General features: G+C 44.6%; 1 protein-coding gene across 1 annotated transcript in view; it reads left to right on the forward strand.

Moving 5' to 3' along the window:
* DAD1 (defender against cell death 1) overlaps positions 1-12,972 on the forward strand; it is a 31,490-nt gene extending 18,518 nt beyond the window's left edge. The window contains exon 3 of the mRNA XM_069238259.1: positions 12,834-12,972. The gene's annotated coding sequence lies outside the window, so the exon portion shown is untranslated. The remainder of the gene's footprint in view (positions 1-12,833) is intronic.
* Positions 12,973-18,358: the final 5,386 nt, after the last annotated feature.

Raw genomic sequence — 18,358 nt, forward strand, 5'->3', positions numbered from 1 at the left:
AAGAAAAGATATTTTTCTATATAAAAACCTATTGGCTGGATTTGTCTCTGAGTGTGTGTACCTCATTTATTGTCTATGTGTATGTACAACAAATGCTTAACACTACTCCTTGGATAAGCCTACTGCTCGACCACACTACCACAAAATAGAGCATTAGTATTATCTATTTTTACCACTATTTTACCTCTAAGGGGAACCCTTGGACTCTGTGCATGCTATTCCTTACTTTGAAATAGCACATACAGAGCCAACTTCCTACATTGGTGGATCAGCGGTGGGGTACAAGACTTTGCATTTGCTGGACTACTCAGCCAATACCTGATCACACGACAAATTCCAAAATTGTCATTAGAAATTGATTTTTGCAATTTGAAAAGTTTTCTAAATTCTTAAAAGACCTGCTAGGGCCTTGTGTTAGATCCTGTTTAGCATTTCTTTTAGAGTTTAAAAGTTTGTTAAAAGTTTGAATTAGATTCTAGAATCAGTTTTAGTTTCTTAAAAAGTATTCCAACTTTTAGAAGCATAATGTCTAGCACAGATGTGAATGTGGTGGAACTCGACACCACACCTTACCTCCATCTACAGATGAGAGAGCTAAGGTCACTCTGTAAACTAAAGAAAATAACAATGGGCCCCAAACCTACCAAAATACAGCTCCAGGAGCTTTTGGCAGAGTTTGAAAAGGCCAACCCCTCTGAGGGTGGCAACTCAGAGGAAGAGGATAGTGACTTGGAGGACAATTCCCCCCTACCAGTCCTATCTAGGGAGAACAGGGTCCCTCAAACCCTGACTCCTAAAATAATAATCAGAGATGCTGGTTCCCTCACAGGAGAGACCAACACCTCTGAAATCACTGAGGATAGCCCCAGTGAAGAGGACATCCAGTTAGCCAGGATGGCCAAAAGATTGGCTTTGGAAAGACAGATCCTAGCCATAGAGAGGGAAAGACAAGAGATGGGCCTAGGACCCATCAATGGTGGCAGCAACATAAATAGGGTCAGAGATTCTCCTGACATGTTGAAAATCCCCAAAGGGATTGTAACTAAATATGAAGATGGTGATGACATCACCAAATGGTTCACAGCTTTTGAGAGGGCTTGTGTAACCAGAAAAGTGAACAGATCTCACTGGGGTGCTCTCCTTTGGGAAATGTTCACAGGAAAGTGTAGGGATAGACTCCTCACACTCTCTGGACAAGATGCAGAATCTTATGACCTCATGAAGGGTACCCTGATTGAGGGCTTTGGATTCTCCACTGAGGAGTACAGGATTAGGTTCAGGGGGGCTCAAAAATCCTCGAGCCAGACCTGGGTTGACTTTGTTGACTACTCAGTGAAAACACTAGATGGTTGGATTCAAGGCAGTGGTGTAAGTAATTATGATGGGCTGTACAATTTATTTGTGAAAGAACACCTGTTAAGTAATTGTTTCAATGATAAACTGCATCAGCATCTGGTAGACCTAGGACCAATTTCTCCCCAAGAATTGGGAAAGGCGGCGGACCATTGGGTCAAGACAAGGGTGTCCAAGACTTCAACAGGGGGTGACCAAAAGAAAGGGGTCACAAAGACTCCCCAGCAGAAGGGTGATGAGACAACCAAAACTAAAAATAGTAAAGAGTCTTCTACAGGCCCCCAAAAACCTGCACAGGAGGGTGGGCCCAGAGCCTCTTCACAAAACAATGGGTACAAGGGTAAAAACTTTGATCCCAAAAAGGCCTGGTGTCATAGCTGTAAACAGCATGGACACCAAACTGGAGACAAGGCCTGTCCCAAGAAAGGTTCCACTCCAAACTCCCATCCAGGTAACACTGGTATGGCTAGTCTCCAAGTGGGATCAACAGTGTGCCCAGAGCAAATCAGGGTTCACACTGAAGCTACTCTAGTTTCTGAGGGTGGGGTGGATTTAGCCACACTAGCTGTCTGGCCGCCTAACATGCAAAAATACAGACAACAACTCTTAATTAATGGGACTAGAATAGAGGGCCTGAGGGATACAGGTGCCAGTGTCACCATGGTGACAGAGAAACTGGTTTCCCCTGGCCAATACCTGACTGGAAAAACTTACACAGTCACCAACGCTGACAATCAGAGAAAAGTACATCCCATGGCAATGGTTACTTTAGAATGGGGAGGGGTCAATGGCCTGAAACAGGTGGTGGTCTCCTCAAATATCCCAGTGGACTGTCTGCTTGGAAATGACCTGGAGTCCTCAGCATGGGCTGAGGTAGAGCTAAAAACCCATGCAGCAATGCTGGGTATCCCTGAACTGGTGTGTGTGAAAACAAGAGCACAATGCAAGGCACAGGGTGAAAAAGTAGAGCTGGAGTCTGGAAAAATGGCCCAGCCTACCAAGAGAACAGGAAAGTCAGTTGGGAAACCAACTGCAACACAGCAAAAGAAAGGGAACCTCTCTTCTCAGGAAGAAGTTCTGCCCTCTGAGGGAACTGAGCCTTTGGAGCTTGAACCTTATCAGGTTGAGCTCTTAGGCCCAGGGGGACCCTCAAGGGAAGAGCTGTGTAAGGGACAAGAAACCTGTCCCTCTCTTGAAGGCCTTAGGCAGCAAGCTGCTGAAGAGTCCAAAGGCAAGAAAAATGGAACACATAGGGTCTATTGGGAAGATGGGCTCCTGTACACTGAGGCCAGAGACCCCAAACCTGGTGCCACTAGGAGAGTGGTAGTGCCTCAACTGTTCAGAGAGTTCATCCTAACATTGGCCCATGACATTCCCCTTGCTGGACATTTGGGACAAACCAAGACGTGGGAGAGGTTAGTCAACCACTTCTACTGGCCCAATATGTCCAACATGGTTAAGGAGTTTTGCCTCTCCTGCCCCACCTGTCAAGCCAGTGGTAAGACAGGTGGGCATCCAAAGGCCCCCCTCATTCCACTTCCAGTGGTGGGGGTGCCCTTTGAAAGAGTGGGTGTGGACATAGTTGGTCCACTGGAACCTCCCACAGCCTCAGGAAATATGTATATCCTGGTAGTAGTGGATCATGCTACCAGGTATCCTGAAGCTATTCCCCTTAGGTCGACTACTGCCCCTGCAGTAGCCAAGGCCCTCATTGGTATCTTTACCAGAGTGGGTTTCCCTAAGGAGGTGGTGTCTGACAGAGGTACCAACTTCATGTCAGCATACCTAAAGCACATGTGGAATGAGTGTGGAGTGACTTATAAATTCACTACACCATACCATCCACAAACTAATGGCTTGGTTGAGAGATTCAACAAGACATTAAAAGGCATGATCATGGGGCTCCCGGAAAAGCTCAAAAGGAGATGGGATGTCCTCTTGCCATGTCTGCTTTTCGCTTACAGAGAGGTGCCACAGAAGGGAGTAGGATTCTCACCCTTTGAACTTCTGTTTGGTCATCCTGTAAGGGGACCACTTGCCCTTGTTAAAGAAGGCTGGGAGAGACCTCTCCACGAGCCTAAACAGGACATAGTGGACTATGTGCTTGGCCTTCGCTCTAGAATGGCAGAGTACATGGAAAAGGCAACCAAAAACCTTGAGGCCAGCCAACAGCTCCAGAAGTTTTGGTATGACCAAAAGGCTGCACTGGTTGAGTTCCAACCAGGGCAGAAAGTCTGGGTTCTGGAGCCTGTGGCTCCCAGGGCACTCCAGGACAAATGGAGTGGCCCTTACCCAGTACTAGAAAGGAAGAGTCAGGTCACCTACTTGGTGGACCTGGGCACAAGCAGGAGCCCCAAGAGGGTGATCCATGTAAACCGCCTTAAGCTCTTCCACGACAGGGCTGATGTCAATCTGTTGATGGTAACAGATGAGGATCAGGAGGCAGAGAGTGAACCTCTCCCTGATCTTCTGTCATCAGACCCAAAAGATGGTACAGTAGATGGAGTGATCTACTCAGACACCCTCTCTGGCCAACAGCAAGCTGATTGTAGGAGAGTCCTACAACAGTTTCCTGAGCTTTTCTCCCTAACCCCTGGTCAGACACCCCTGTGTACCCATGATGTGGACACAGGAGACAGCATGCCTGTCAAAAACAAAATCTTCAGACAGTCTGACCATGTTAAGGAAAGCATCAAGGTGGAAGTCCACAAGATGCTGGAATTGGGAGTAATTGAGCGCTCTGACAGCCCCTGGGCCAGCCCAGTGGTCTTAGTCCCCAAACCTCACACCAAAGATGGAAAGAAAGAGATGAGGTTTTGTGTGGACTACAGAGGGCTCAATTCTGTCACCAAGACAGATGCCCATCCAATTCCAAGAGCTGATGAGCTCATTGATAAATTAGGTGCTGCCAAATTTCTAAGTACCTTTGACTTGACAGCAGGGTACTGGCAAATAAAAATGGCACCTGGAGCAAAAGAAAAGACAGCATTCTCCACACCTGATGGGCATTATCAGTTTACTGTTATGCCCTTTGGTTTAAAGAATGCCCCTGCCACCTTCCAAAGGTTGGTGAATCAAGTCCTTGCTGGCTTGGAGTCCTTTAGCACAGCTTATCTTGATGATATTGCTGTCTTTAGCTCCACCTGGCAGGATCACCTGGTCCACCTGAGGAAGGTTTTGAAGGCTCTGCAATCTGCAGGCCTCTCTATCAAGGCATCCAAATGCCAGATAGGGCAGGGAACTGTGGTTTACTTGGGCCACCTTGTAGGTGGAGGCCAAGTTCAGCCACTCCAACCCAAGATCCAGACCATTCTGGACTGGGTAGCTCCAAAAACCCAGACTCAAGTCAGGGCATTCCTTGGCTTGACTGGGTACTACAGGAGGTTTGTGAAGGGATATGGATCCATTGTGACAGCCCTCACTGAGCTCACCTCCAAGAAAATGCCCAAGAAAGTGAACTGGACTGTGGACTGCCAACAGGCCTTTGACACCCTGAAACAAGCAATGTGCTCAGCACCAGTTCTCAAAGCTCCAGATTATTCTAAGCAGTTCATTGTGCAGACTGATGCCTCTGAACATGGGATAGGGGCAGTTTTGTCCCAAACAAATGATGATGGCCTTGACCAGCCTGTTGCTTTCATTAGCAGGAGGTTACTCCCCAGGGAGCAGCGTTGGAGTGCCATTGAGAGGGAGGCCTTTGCTGTGGTTTGGTCCCTGAAGAAGCTGAGACCATACCTCTTTGGGACTCACTTCCTAGTTCAAACTGACCACAGACCTCTCAAATGGCTGATGCAAATGAAAGGTGAAAATCCTAAACTGTTGAGGTGGTCCATCTCCCTACAGGGAATGGACTTTATAGTGGAACACAGACCTGGGACTGCCCATGCCAATGCAGATGGCCTTTCCAGGTTCTTCCACTTAGAAAATGAAGACTCTCTTGGGAAAGGTTAGTCTCATCCTCTTTCGTTTGGGGGGGGGTTGTGTAAGGAAATGCCTCCTTGGCATGGTTGCCCCCTGACTTTTTGCCTTTGCTGATGCTATGTTTACAATTGAAAGTGTGCTGAGGCCTGCTAACCAGGCCCCAGCACCAGTGTTCTTTCCCTAACCTGTACTTTTGTATCCACAATTGGCAGACCCTGGCATCCAGATAAGTCCCTTGTAACTGGTACTTCTAGTACCAAGGGCCCTGATGCCAAGGAAGGTCTCTAAGGGCTGCAGCATGTCTTATGCCACCCTGGAGACCCCTCACTCAGCACAGACACACTGCTTGCCAGCTTGTGTGTGCTAGTGAGGACAAAACGAGTAAGTCGACATGGCACTCCCCTCAGGGTGCCATGCCAGCCTCTCACTGCCTATGCAGTATAGGTAAGACACCCCTCTAGCAGGCCTTACAGCCCTAAGGCAGGGTGCACTATACCATAGGTGAGGGTACCAGTGCATGAGCATGGTACCCCTACAGTGTCTAAACAAAACCTTAGACATTGTAAGTGCAGGGTAGCCATAAGAGTATATGGTCTGGGAGTCTGTCAAACACGAACTCCACAGCACCATAATGGCTACACTGAAAACTGGGAAGTTTGGTATCAAACTTCTCAGCACAATAAATGCACACTGATGCCAGTGTACATTTTATTGTAAAATACACCACAGAGGGCACCTTAGAGGTGCCCCCTGAAACTTAACCGACTATCTGTGTAGGCTGACTAGTTTTAGCAGCCTGCCACAAACCGAGACATGTTGCTGGCCCCATGGGGAGAGTGCCTTTGTCACTCTGAGGCCAGTAACAAAGCCTGCACTGGGTGGAGATGCTAACACCTCTCCCAGGCAGGAATTGTCACACCTGGCGGTGAGCCTCAAAGGCTCACCTCCTTTGTGCCAACCCAGCAGGACACTCCAGCTAGTGGAGTTGCCCGCCCCCTCCGGCCAGGCCCCACTTTTGGCGGCAAGGCCGGAGAAAATAATGAGAATAACAAGGAGGAGTCACTGGCCAGTCAGGACAGCCCCTAAGGTGTCCTGAGCTGAGGTGACTCTAACTTTTAGAAATCCTCCATCTTGCAGATGGAGGATTCCCCCAATAGGATTAGGGATGTGACCCCCTCCCCTTGGGAGGAGGCACAAAGAGGGTGTACCCACCCTCAGGGCTAGTGGCCATTGGCTACTAACCCCCCAGACCTAAACACGCCCTTAAATTTAGTATTTAAGGGCTACCCTGAACCCTAGAAAATTAGATTCCTGCAACTACAAGAAGAAGGACTGCCTAGCTGAAAACCCCTGCAGAGGAAGACCAGAAGACGACAACTGCCTTGGCTCCAGAAACTCACCGGCCTGTCTCCTGCCTTCCAAAGATCCTGCTCCAGCGACGCCTTCCAAAGGGACCAGCGACCTCGACATCCTCTGAGGACTGCCCCTGCTTCGAAAAGACAAGAAACTCCCGAGGACAGCGGACCTGCTCCAAGAAAAGCTGCAACTTTGTTTCCAGCAGCTTTAAAGAACCCTGCAAGCTCCCCGCAAGAAGCGTGAGACTTGCAACACTGCACCCGGCGACCCCGACTCGGCTGGTGGCGATCCAACACCTCAGGAGGGACCCCAGGACTACTCTGATACTGTGAGTACCAAAACCTGTCCCCCCTGAGCCCCCACAGCGCCGCCTGCAGAGGGAATCCCGAGGCTTCCCCTGACCGCGACTCTTTGAACCTAAAGTCCCGACGCCTGGGAGAGACCCTGCACCCGCAGCCCCCAGGACCTGAAGGACCGGACTTTCACTGGAGAAGTGACCCCCAGGAGTCCCTCTCCCTTGCCCAAGTGGAGGTTTCCCCGAGGAATCCCCCCCTTGCCTGCCTGCAGCGCTGAAGCGATCCCGAGATCTCTCATAGACTAACATTGCGAACCCGACGCTTGTTTCTACACTGCACCCGGCCGCCCCCGCGCCGCTGAGGGTGAAATTTCTGTGTGGACCTGTGTCCCCCCCGGTGCCCTACAAAACCCCCCTGGTCTGCCCTCCGAAGACGCGGGTACTTACCTGCAAGCAGACCGGAACCGGGGCACCCCCTTCTCTCCATTCTAGCCTATGTGTTTTGGGCACCACTTGGAACTCTGCACCTGACCGGCCCTGAGCTGCTGGTGTGGTGACTTTGGGGTTGCTCTGAACCCCCAACGGTGGGCTACCTTGGACCAAGAACTGAACCCTGTAAGTGTCCTACTTACCTGGTAAAACTAACAAAAACTTACCTCCCCCAGGAACTGTGAAAATTGCACTAAGTGTCCACTTTTAAAACAGCTATTTGTCAATAACTTGAAAAGTATACATGCAATTTTGATGATTTGAAGTTCCTAAAGTACTTACCTGCAATACCTTTCGAATGAGCTATTACATGTAGAATTTGAACCTGTGGTTCTTAAAATAAACTAAGAAAAGATATTTTTCTATATAAAAACCTATTGGCTGGATTTGTCTCTGAGTGTGTGTACCTCATTTATTGTCTATGTGTATGTACAACAAATGCTTAACACTACTCCTTGGATAAGCCTACTGCTCGACCACACTACCACAAAATAGAGCATTAGTATTATCTATTTTTACCACTATTTTACCTCTAAGGGGAACCCTTGGACTCTGTGCATGCTATTCCTTACTTTGAAATAGCACATACAGAGCCAACTTCCTACAGAATGCAACATTGTAAATGTCAGAAAATGGTTGCGCACAATAAATATCTAGATTTGTACACGAGGAAAGAATCGCGCGTCTTGCCGATTCGAATGCAACCTTGTAAATGTCAGAAAATGGTTGCGCACAATAAATATCTAGATTTTAACACGAGGAAAGAATCGCGCGTCTTGCCGATTTGAATGCAACCTTGTAAATGTCAGAAAATGGTCGCGCACAATGAATATCTAGATTTGTACATGAGGAAAGAATCGCGCGTCTAGCCGATTCAAATGCTATTAAATATTAAGCGCACTTTCACATGCACAAGAGCACAATAGATTTATCATACTAATAGGCCCAAGAACTCGAAATCCTTCGAGAACGGGATCGGGGGCCCAGCCCGACCTCCGTCTTACCGCCCTGATCAAGAATCACCCAGCCAAGTGAAAAGGGCGAGGCCTGGAAGATCAAAGTAGGCCTCCGGAACAGGAGCTCAGGAAGTTGCTGCTGCTCTGCACCGGGACCTCTGAATAGTGAGCATGTGGAGCTGGGCTGGCTCCCTTATATAGAGTCTTGGCCCAGCCCACAAACCACACCCAGGCATGCTGCAGAGGAAGTTTCTACAAGGCCCTAGAAAGGGACCACATCCTGACACACTCTGAAAGCCTGCAGCAATACATTGCAAATGAACAGTATTTACAAGCACCTTGAATATAAATCTTCAGGATTAAACTCTGCAATGCAAAAGGTTAAACAACAGCATATCAACATAATGCATGAATTACGTCATCTCATAAGTGCTGAGTTTTTGCATTCCAGTCGCCCGCAGAGCGCGCCCTGCCCAGATGTTGACAGAATGTTGCCATATTAAGAGAACTGTAACAAACCACACTCCTGGAAGACTTAACAAAGACATGACCAGTTAATCAAAGCATGTTTATCCATTTTAGAAATAAATCCAGACAGGGAATAGGAAGGTTATCTGTATATGATCTCCAAAAGCTGTCAACCCCAATAACCAAGAACCTTATTTATAACGCCATGGTGCTATAAAGGTGGACTTTGTGCTTCTTAAGAAGGCTGCAAAATTTCACAAGCAGAAAATACTTAAAACTTTTTTTCCATGATGGGAATACTTATGCATCTTGAGCCGTCCAAAACAATTTACATTTTAGTTATAATAAATTGGAGGGTCATATGGGCAATTGTTTTGTAGTTTTCTCAGTGGTAAACTGTTGTATATGTGAGTTTGAGATGTTTTACTGATGTTTTTTGTATACAAATTATAGATTTTGTATGCTTCCGTGGCATGTTACAATTCTCCAACACCGCTGGTCTAATCCCCACTTTAAAGATTTGCAAATAAGTTAATTGAAAATTAGCCAAAGTGTAGCGGCAGGAGTTTGGATGTGGAGGGGGCATGTAAAGAGAGAGAATATTTATTTATTTATTTATGCATTTTTATAGAGCACTGACATTGCCCAAAGGTGCTAGAGCACTTTACATTAAAAACATAGATTGTTACATGAGGTTAACAGAAGGTTCGACATTACAAAACATCTAGTAGTTTTATAAGGCACAGAGTTACAGTTGTTCTAAGAAGAAGGTAGTAGAATTGGAGGTAGTGAACAGGTTGTCAACTGGTGGGGTCTAATAAGAGAAAATAATTCCAAGGCTGTGGTCAGAGGCTAAGCTAAGGATGCAGGAGTGCACACACCCACTAAAGAGATTGGCTGAGATACTAATAGTAAAGATGTCTTTGAAAAATAAGAGCTTTCAACTCTGTTTTGAAAATTGTCAGCAAGGTGGTGGTGCATAGATTTAGAAGTAATTGGTTCTATATTGTGGTTGCATTTCCTGAGAAAGATTGTGCAATCAGTCGTTCCTTTTTAAAGGTTGAAGGTTCTAGCAACAGAACCTCTGCATTTGGTGATGGTCTAGAGCCTCCAAATAGCTTAAATGTGTGTGCTGGGTAGCAATGAGTGGACATGTGCAGGGCCTTCTCGATAATACAAGCCGTCTTGTATGTGGTCCTGGCTTCAGTTGGCAGCCAGCGGAGGGTGACCAGCGTAGGGACCCAATTGATGATGCATACTGCTAAATGTAGAATAGATTGCAGACGGGTGAGATAGATGTTTGGTAGAGCAATCAAGAGAGAGTTACTATAGTTGATCCTAGAGATCACTAGTGAGTGAACAAAGATAGTAAAGAAAAAAACAAAGATGCCAATAAAACAAATTCCCACAGAGAACGGGTCTAAAAAGCTAAAGTTAACGTGTGTTTTAGCTCGCAGAGCATACCATAGGTTTATTGTACTTTTGGAATCTCCAGGGAGAATTGAGATGGAGAGTCATCTTGAGAACTGCAGAATATCAGTGGCTCAGCCGTTACTTGGAGTATTGTGACACAGTGGAGAAAACAAAGTGTGAGAATAACGCTTGCCTGCATGGAAAGTAACTATCAATTATGTTTTCGAAGCAGTATCTGTACTTCGTTGTTTTGTGGTTTGTGCACACTGTAAGGCGTCTCAGTTTTGAGCCAGGATATGATGGCTATGCAGTAAAATCTGCCAGTCAATTAGTGTGACTAAAAAGCTTTTGGATACAAAAGTAGTATAGTCACCTTGTGTGATATTTGATGATTTATTTATTTTTTCAGTGGTCAGGTGAGGCAGGCTAACATTTTATGCTTAAGAAAAGATAAGTGGCTAGGGAAAATAGTTTTATTGTAACATTGTACTGGTGATGTTATGATTTTGTATCTCTTTGATTATGTAACTGTCCTTGTTGTTTTAGATATAATTTGATAGATACATACATACATTGATAGATAGATATATATCTCAATCAAAACAAAAGGTCATGGTCCAGACACTGCGCACTCCAGCTGCCGGTGCCAGTGGTAGGAGGTAGACCAATCCTCCTCAATATGTAAATCCAAAAGAAAAAAAAACCTCTGCAATTCGTATCTCCAGAAAAAATTACTAGTATTGTAATCCATGCCAACAAAAATCAACCAAGGCGTTTCAACTCTGAAGAGTCTTGTTCACGGCTCTGAACAAGACTCTTCGGAGTTGAAATGTGTTGGTTGTTTTTGTTGGCATGGATTACAATACTAGTAATCATTTCTGGGGAAACGGACTGCATTGGTTTCTTTCTTTTGGATATATATATATATAATATATATTACCTACTGTCGGTCACCACTAAGTAGTTATAGTTAGGTCTGCTTTTCCATAAAAAGAGCGTTTTTGGTTTTGCTAATAACTTTGGCCCAGTCAGACGAACCTTCACAAAACATTGCAAAAAATAGCTCATCCACCTCAGCTTTTTCCTGCCAAGTTTTGGGGTTATTTGTCAAGCGGGAGTCGAGAAAAAAGTGGGATCCCAAAACACAAAATCCCTATGCATTTCCATAGACATCTGTAGACAAGACTACATCAAAAACTGCTGAAAGGAATTACACCAAAATTTGGCAGGAAGCTAGATCTTGGTCTGCAGATTGTGCTTTTTAGGTCAAGCATAAGCATTCGACCTTGTGTATACTTTTAGTATACTTCTGATGGCTTAAAGCGATTTTGTTTGTTAGTTGCAGTGTCCTTTACAAATTCTTGCTTGCTAGTGGTCAGTTCTTCCTTTTTCTCCCTCCCTTTTCTCTTTCAGAGCAGTGACCAACTACTGTATTATTCCACTTTGGTTTCTCTATCTTTTGCTGTGACAAACAATTTTTGTTATTCCTTTGGTGCTCCCCTTTCACTGTGGGTGTTTTAGGCTGGTAGTTGCCTGTGTTTAATTGCAGAAATCCGTTCCTTCCGCCTTCTCCCATGTGGCTGACGTTTGTTATGGCTTCATTCCAGCGCTGTCCTCATTTACCTCTGGCTCCTAAAATAAGCTTACTTTACAAAAGCACTCGGTCATTTAGCTCACTGCTCACATAAGTCATTATATGCTCTTTCTGGTAGAATGTAGCTAAACCTAGAAGCAAAAATGTGAAACTTGCTTAGCATCGCATCGAGAGACTCTTTCCAGGGCCCCTCCCTGCCAGTAGTCGCAACATTGCACACAGGGCATTGCTTATCTCCTTTATTGGGGCCATAAATCTTCAGGCTGCTCTGCTCATTGGCATGTGCAGCAAGAATACTTGCAAGACTTTTCATTCTGTTAAAATAAAAATAAAATACTTATCCAGTAGTGCAGTCATCTTGTCTCTCCTCATGGGCTTGTTTGTGATTTATTGTCCCTAAACTATACCACCCTTCAAGAGTAATTCATGACTCCTCTGTCTTTCTACTCCATGCATGTCGAGGTCAGAATAGGAATTTCTTGACATTCAGTGAGCTGTACAGTAGTATCTAGCCCTCTGCCACCACAAGATTATAGGCAGTACTTGTCACAAGGATTGGCCAGCAGCTCTGTGCCTCGGGATCTGACTAACTGGCCTACCAGCATTAGGAGGGGCTTTGGTGTGGTATCTGACAGCTTTGATTGGTTTAATTGTTTTCCTCAACAGTAGTTCATTTCGGTGTTAAATTTGTGTATTGTTGTGTGTCTTGTGGGCCTGAGTGTTACAAAGTCTTTGGGTTTCTGAGATTTGCGCTTTCTTTATCTTCTTAGGTTTACAGATGGGTGCTTTGCTGATATGGCATTCTTGAGTGTACCAGCGAGCAGCTGGTTTTGGTTTGAGTTTCTGAATACAAATATTTGCATATTTATTTTTATTGTGCAATGTCATTAACAGGCTCTATTAATGCTCGTGTACAGGAACTTGTTTATTTTTCTGGTGTTAATTATTTATTTATTTTCTTTTATTTCCCATTTCCCATATCTTACAGGTTCTCCCAGGAAGATAATCGGGTGCCTCCAGCAGACAGTAGTGTCACCTCGACCTCATTGTAGCTGCTTTTTCAGTTGACTGTTTGAATAAAATAGGAACATTTGTCTTTTCCAATAATAAAAAGTGTGTTTTTTACAGCTTTGTTTCAAACTATTTTTTAAACAAAGAAGTCCATCCAAATGGATTAAGGTCTCTTTAGCGAATTAATCGGTTTCACAAGTGGGGCAGTCACTATTTGAAGGGATTTAAAATGGCCTCTCAGGTAACGGGAAAATACTAGTATTTTCAACATATTGCCTGTTATTGCACAGGAAGACCTTTGTTAGTCTTAGTTTTACCCATCTGTTAATAGTGGGAATTTAGACATTCTGGTGGCTTACCAACACATCCCATTGTTACAATTAGTGCAGCTGAATTGGTACTATTTAAATGTGATGGTGATGTTAGGGGCTGTGGCAAGCTGCATGCATCACAACAAAGACACATCAGGCCCACATTAGGGGCCTCATCCTGCAGTCACCATACAGGTCATAAATACATGTATCCTGTTTATAGAAATTAGATAGCAGCACTGGCAACTTTTTTTTTTTTTTTTGTCTCAATCATGCCATCTCCATGAACAGAACATTATTTTCCATGGTCTGAGAACATGAAATGCTTGGTTATGGGAGGTAGCGTGGTATAGGCTCCACTTACAGTACAAGCGGATTGTTGCATATGTTCAAGGTGGATATCAATGTCTGTTCCATGGAATTCTTGCAAACCGTATTCTTCTAGAGGCTTACACGCTCACACGGAGCCAACGTGTGCACAATATTGTCACACCTGGTGAAGGTTTATTATCACTCAGTGAGTGCAAAGTGAGCTCGAATGCTGCACAGAGAAATCCTGGTCAGTAACAAAGTTGTAAAACGACCTTCCATCATCAGCGAAGGGAAAAGAGGAATGTGTAGCTATGCAACATAAGAACTACCTAAATGCCAACTCACTGTTATCACGAATGAGATTCAGAGCGGACCTTAGCACAAAAATGGCCATTCTAAAAACCCTCTACAACATTAATTGAATCCTGGCTGAAGGTGTGATTTACCTGTTGGTTTTCTTAGACCTTTTGGCGGCAATTGACACAGTTGACCACGACACCCTACTGAAAAAATCTAGAAAACGGAATGGGTTTCAGGGATAAAGTATTCTAGTGTCTCAGATCATTTCTGTATGGTCGCCGTCAATTAGTTAAACTAGGTAACCGTACATTGCAAGCACGATATGTAACAAGCGTTGTGTCACAAGGCTCTGATTTATCACCAGTGCTATTCTACCTGCTTCAAAATACATTTTGAAAAACGTTGGCATACGTTGACTTATTAAAGAACTCCAATATCCAATTACATCATTCTGACCATACACCACCCTCCCTAAAACTGTGATCAATATAAGACGTCTGACAAAGTGGCCTGAGAAATCACAAAAAAGATGACTTCCAATCATCTCAAACTAAACCCTTAGAAAATGAAAATTATGTTGACCTCTTCTAATTGCAACTTCAAAAATCGGACCCTAATCTAATCTCGAAGCTAAAGGTGAAAGGTTTCTTACTGACACTTTCCATCAGTGATATCATTTGGGTTCTGCATAGACACCCCACTGGCATAATCAGTAAACCTCCATCTTGAAGAAAGAAAAAAAAAAAAGCACTTTTTCTCTCCAGTGCAACTGAAGACAGTGGGACCTGTGCTGTTATCTTCAGGATTGATGTTGGCAGCTCCAGTTTGGCGTTTTCCCAGCGAATCTACTGATGCCTTTCAAAGTAATACACCCCATATTGCTTATCTTGATTTCAGAGAAAAAAAGATTCATTTGTTTCGCCCCCGTTTTGAGGGATCTATACTGGCTTTCTTTGGAAGCTTGGCTAAAACCTGAAATCAGTTCTCTCTCACTTAAGGAACTACACACAGAGACCAAGATAAATAGCTGATCCTGTGAGGATTCAGACGGCTGAAAAGAATCCAGGACAAAGAACACTATCCATCTGGAAGCACAGTAATTCTGACTATCTCAAGCTTTAATGCAACCTGTGAGACAGTGAATTATTAGAGTGGTTGTGAGACCACATCAAGTAATGTCACTGTTCCATATCAGGTCCAGTTAGGTTTCTGTAAAAAAAAAAAACTGTAACTCAGTCCTAGGTTGCTCTGGCACAGAGCAATAAATCTGATGAAGCAAAACCAGAGTTATGATTTTTGCAAGGTTTTAAAATATCATTGAAATTCATTCAAAGTTTTATAAATCACTGCTTTTCACTTTTAGTAGTAAATGAACCTAGAAAGCGATGCTCATGTAAAAGTTTTGGGACAACCGCTGTGGAGCGCCAGTCAGATGCAGAGACCAGGTTTACTAGCTCTTGGAGTCCACTAACTGTTCCTTGGCTCAGCGTTCTGCAGCTGTTAGCCAGGGGTGCCTGATTTATGCCAATTTTGAGTTTGTGGGTGGAGAGGATTTCCTAACCAATGCGAATAAAATTCCCACAGGCAACCCTATCGTCTTATATTTTGCTTCCTGGGGAATTGGCATGAAACAGTCCCACAGTGCATCTCCCTGCCCATATCCAATATGTCAGTAGCTTCTTCCTTGTGTCAAAGCTATGGGCATACCCTTGAGGTTTGCCCAATGTAATGAGCAACCTCTCCTGAAAAAATGGTTTTGCAACAGGTTTTTCCTCTCTGGGGGGGAAGATGCCAGCCTGTCTACCTCAACAAAGTAAAAGACAGGCTACAGTGTGACCCTCATCTGCCTATCAAATGAGGGTGCCCCTTTGAAGCTGGGACATCTGTGGCCACAGCCCTCTGGCCATCCTGTCAGGAGGTGGTCACACCTCATTCCACCAAACCAGAATTTTGTTCCCCTTTCTTTTGGAGCCATGCGCACCTTGGGGCAGGGGTGCAGCAGGCTATCTCAGGTGACCATTGCTGTAGTGAGTCGGAAACAGCTACTAGAACGTGGTCAAGAAAGTGGTGACTTTTTCAACTCCCCTCTATATTAAAAGTTAGCTTAAATCAGACTTCAACAATAAGTCAGGTTTAATAGAACAAGTAAATTGATACATTGAAGTACTGTATTTGGTGGTCCCAAAAGCTAGTTAGCACATAGCGGTTGAGCTGGTGTAACCCCTTGTTAGCCAATGGGAATACCAGCCTTGCTTCAGTGAAAACGACAATGATGAGTTTTCACTTTCAGGACTTGTAAAAACATAAGTAACCCATCTCCCTTTTTTATATTTTGCACCCTGCCTTAGGAGCTTCTACGGCCATCCCTAGGGTTTACTAATCAATATTAACAAGCATTGGCAAAGCCAATAGGTCTCGCGCTGGCCGCTAGCTTTTTGTCTTTGACAATTCTGCGCTGTCATGGGGTTTGCAAAACCTTATTGGTGAGGAGGCTGCTGAGCCATCATTATAAAAAAATCATTGACTAAAGCCACATGTTTTTTTGTTTGTTGGTTTTAACATTTAAAAAAAGACACATTGCCATAGTAACCCCCTAACAGGGAAGGGGGCAGCTTTGTGTGTGGATGTGCTCCTTGTGAAAGTGCAACATGCTGTAATTCAAAGTGAAATCAGTGCTAACCCACTGCCCGACGATGCATGCTGCATTGGCTGGAAGGGGTATGTGAATGACACAACTACACACCAATGGATGGAGTTTGGCTTAAAATCCACATAAGTAACTGTTGTACACGTACTTGTTGTATAGAGAAGTTCAGTTACAAATGTACTTCATTGAGTACTAAAGCAACAAGCATTGGCAAAACACATAGATTTTTCCTATATGAGAGCTATTGGCTTTGCCAATGTCTTTTAGCCTTGCTGTACAGCAGCGTGGAGTGGAATGGCATAGAGTGGCATAGCGTAGAGTAGAATGGTATAGAACTGAGTGGCATACAGTGGAGTGGAGTGGCAAACTATGTTGACGTAAGGTTCTGATTGTTGTCTGTGAGCAGGGTGACACCCTTTGGACCCCACAACATAACTTAAAGAAATATATACCCAATTCTTTCTTAGACACCTTCAAAACACTAGTTTGAGGGGGAAACACTGGCTCCCTTTGTGTCCCGCGGTGGATATGCCTATTGCTGAATTCTGCTCAGAGTTACTTATTTTTCTTATTACAATCCCAGTTGGACTTTACTATGTGGGGGGTTGGGACCACAGTCCTGGTGGGATTGGACCACCAGTGTGGGAGAGAGTAAGGGACTCATTCAATTGGAAATATACCTTCACCACTTGTGACAAGACGCTACATGTGTAGATGAAATGTGCAAATGACATATGGCATCGCTCACTCCAAGTCTTAATTTCTACATATAGCACATGGAGATAGTACATTAACAAACAATACAATATTAAGCTTGACCTGGAATGTTCAGGGACTTATAGCCCCCTAAAACCAGACAGGTCCTCGCATATCTTGAAGGGTGCCATGTTAATATTTGACTACAGCAGGAGAGAGATCTCACTTCCCTTCAGACAGTAATTTTGCAGAAAGACAGGCATCCTGCTGTTTATTTTGTTATACTCCTTTAATGCTCAAGTATTGGTCATCTTAATACAAAATGGTCCACAGTTCACTTTGTGACTAGCAAAGTTTCTATGCTATTATGTGTGTCAGACATACTCATGCTAGGCCCCCATAATTAACTGGTATGGATCAAATACTGATTTAATTTAGGTGAAGCTGCACTTTACAGAGCCTCAGTCAATAATCTGAAGAGCCTTCAATAGCATTTTGCAGGACTGTCTGGATAGATCCCATGTGCCAAAACCAGCAAGACACTACGAAATCGCCAAGGATTCTCCAACCCGACTGGCAGCAAAAACAACATCACACCTTCACAAAAGCTATGTGAAGACCTTGTGGACTTCTTCCACGACAAGATTGCAACCATATATAGGAACTTTAAACTCCAACCCACACCCATGGACTTCCTCGACAGATACTTGTAGAGATCTTATCAACAGAATAGTGGGGCAGTGAGGTTCCAGTTCCCGGTGTAGAATCTGGAACTTTAGAGACAGGGCAGTTCATGTTGGGACGTTATGGTGAGAGGAATAAAAGATTGGAGCTCACCTACTTGATGTCATCTTCCTTTCAGTGGCGACGAGCGGGTTCAAGGAATCTTGCCAGCACAAATATCCCAAAGATCTCTCAATTGTGTTTGGTGTCAAGATAGTTGCACTAAGATGCGCAGCAGGCAAAAAGACTTGAGCGGCTTGTGGAGGGGCCGCAGTAAGATCTGTTGAGCCGTATAAAACCAGGCTGCTAACTGGTGAGGCACTCTGTGCTGGGGTAGCAGAGGGATTTCTCCACCTACTGAGGATGAGCAGCAGTTCATCAAGTCGCAACATCAAAGAGAATGTGTGAGTCCAGCCAACACACATGCCTGGCAGCCATATTGGACGGTTGGGAAGCATTGGAAAAAGGCTCAACCATCTTCAGTAAGCAGAGTACCACGCATGTCTGATTGCC

Source organism: Pleurodeles waltl, chromosome 6 (genome assembly GCF_031143425.1).
Source record: "Pleurodeles waltl isolate 20211129_DDA chromosome 6, aPleWal1.hap1.20221129, whole genome shotgun sequence".
NCBI classification, from domain to species: Eukaryota; Metazoa; Chordata; class Amphibia; order Caudata; family Salamandridae; genus Pleurodeles; species Pleurodeles waltl.